This window comes from Egretta garzetta, unplaced genomic scaffold (assembly GCF_000687185.1).
Source record: "Egretta garzetta isolate BGI_Z169 unplaced genomic scaffold, ASM68718v1 scaffold176, whole genome shotgun sequence".
Classification (NCBI taxonomy): domain Eukaryota; kingdom Metazoa; phylum Chordata; class Aves; order Pelecaniformes; family Ardeidae; genus Egretta; species Egretta garzetta.
Genome location: NW_009259973.1, coordinates 477,114 through 479,592, shown reverse-complemented (window position 1 = coordinate 479,592; position 2,479 = coordinate 477,114).

Genomic DNA, 2,479 nt, shown 5'->3' with positions numbered 1-2,479 from the left:
TCTCATTGAAGGATTTAATGAACCTAAAAAATTGAGTTTTCTCCTATACTTATAGCTGGGGGCTGTTTATGCATTTTGGCAAGTCATCCTCTACTTCCAAGCGTAGACGCTCTTTCAGAGCCCAATGTGTTCAATCTACTGACTACTGACTTAATGGCATTAAGAAAGAAGAACACAGTTTAAGAAAATCTTTGCACAGAGCAGATTTGTTAACCTATACTAAAGCCTGTTCTGGGCACTCTCATTCAGCATTAAAGTGGCTTTAGTTCAAGTTAGTGTTTGAGTTAAATCTAAATTAAATTTGAATTTAAATCATTAAATCTGCGCAGGGATTTAGTGTGGTTTACATAATCAATTTTAAGTTCATACCCTTCATTAATTTGGATGACTATCATCCAGTCTTTGCTTATAAAAATAGTTCTAATGCATTTATTAATATTGTAATACTCAAACTGGGTTATTCATGAAAAAACAGAGAGTTTGAGCTTTCTTTGAAGTTTCACAAAATAAGAGTATCTTGCTGAAGAAACTCATTTTGTTCTCACTCATGTTAAGGGCAGGAAGGGCTTTTAATTCCACTTAAAGAGCTTCTGTGTTGTCACAGCCAGTAAAGCAGGCGCAAGGAGCATGGCTCTTCCCTCATTAGTACCAGCAAGGGAGCCCAGACTTGTGTCACACTCACACGGCCACACAGCCTCCCTTCCCAAACAACAGCGGCATCTGTTCTGCTCCAGCATTAGGTCCTGCCTGCACCCAGCTCACTCTATCTAGCCCTCTGCCTGCTTTATTCCTGAAAGTGTCCCTGCACTGGCACTGTGCCGTGAAGACCACGTTGAGTAGGTGGTGAGAGGTCTGCGAAGTCAGCCTCACCAAATCTGCTCCCACAGCTTTGCACACCTTCAGCCTGGCCCCTGTGCTAACCCAGCTCCATGTTATCCTCTTCTGGAAGCAGGGACCAAATGCAACAGTGTACACCAAGGCTGGGCAAGAAACACAACTCCCACCTTCTGGAGAAAACTCCTGCACTAGAATAAGGAGCTTATGCAGGCACTGTGGATCCACCTCTGCCACAGAGTTTGAAGTGCCTTTGAAAAATGCAGCCTTCATTGTAGATTCCTTACTTTTTCCTCTTCTCCATGAAATGCCAGCCATTTTTGATTAAAATCCCACTTGTCACCACATTTCAGAGGAATGCAGAGTGGATTCATTTTACAGTATCAGAACCAGCAGCTCACAAAAATAGCTTTCACTCTCCCAAGGCCTACTAATCATTTCAGGAGACAAGCATAGAAGAGGGTATCTCAGCTGACACTGGACAGCACAAATGTTGACACAAATATGAATCTGAATTTTCTGACAGTAGTTGATTGTGTTGCTTTAGAAGGTTTAACAGACATGCCACTCAGCCGACAAGACCCTGTTTAATACTTCACTTTAAGTATTTGTGTGATCTTTGGGGTTGTCAGTTCTGGGAATTGCAGTTCTTTGAGAGCAGTTTTGGCAATCTCCCTGTGTGTTACACCTGTAAAAGTACAATGCCTGCTTCTTTTTCAGGCTGGCCTGCGGATAATCTGAAATCAGATGACATCTATTTGCAAGAGTGGTTGCTAAATCTTTTTCATGATTTCCCTGCTTTATAGCAGCCAGTTTTCATTGGTGCCAAGTGCTCATTATGCCAACCAGGTGTGTGCAAAACCAGCAGTCCTGTCACATGTGTCCTGTCTACAGTCCCTCCAACTTCATATCAGATTGCTCGTGCTTCAGGGCATCAGACTAGAAATCCCATATTAACCTGTTTTGTGTTGCTTCTAGTTTTTAGTTGATTAGGGAAAACTAGTTTCAAACAATTAAACAACATTGGAATGTTTCAATATAGTCTTTTCTCTTTTGTTCAGCCAAAAATATTTTTTTGTAAATAGGTCAAATATTGACGTCATAGGTCTCCTTAAATTACAGGTTGGGCAACCAGAATATTCACACAGAATCACAGAATCGCAAGGGTTGGAAGGGACCTCGGGAGATCATCTAGTCCAACCCCCCTGCTAAAGCAGGTTCTCCTAGAGCATGTTACACAGGACTTCATCCAGGTGGGCTTTGAATATCTCCAGAGAAGGAGACTCCACAACCTCCCTGGGCAGCCTGTTCCAGTGCTCTGTCACCCTCAGAGTAAAGACATTTTTCCTCATATTCAACTGAAACCTCTTATGTCTCAGTTTTGTACCCATTGCCCCTTGTCCTGTCAGTGGACACCACTGTAAAGAGACTGGTTCTGTCCTCGTGACTTCCGCCCTTAAGATATTTGTACGTGTTGATAAGGTCCCCTCTCAGTCTTCTCTTCTTCAGCCTGAACAAGCCCAACACTCTCAGCCTTTCCTCATATGGGAGATGCTCCAGTCCCTTTATCATCCTAGTTGGTCTCCTCTGGACTCTTTCTAGGAGTTCCTCATCGTTCTTGAACTGGGGAGCCCAGAACTGGACA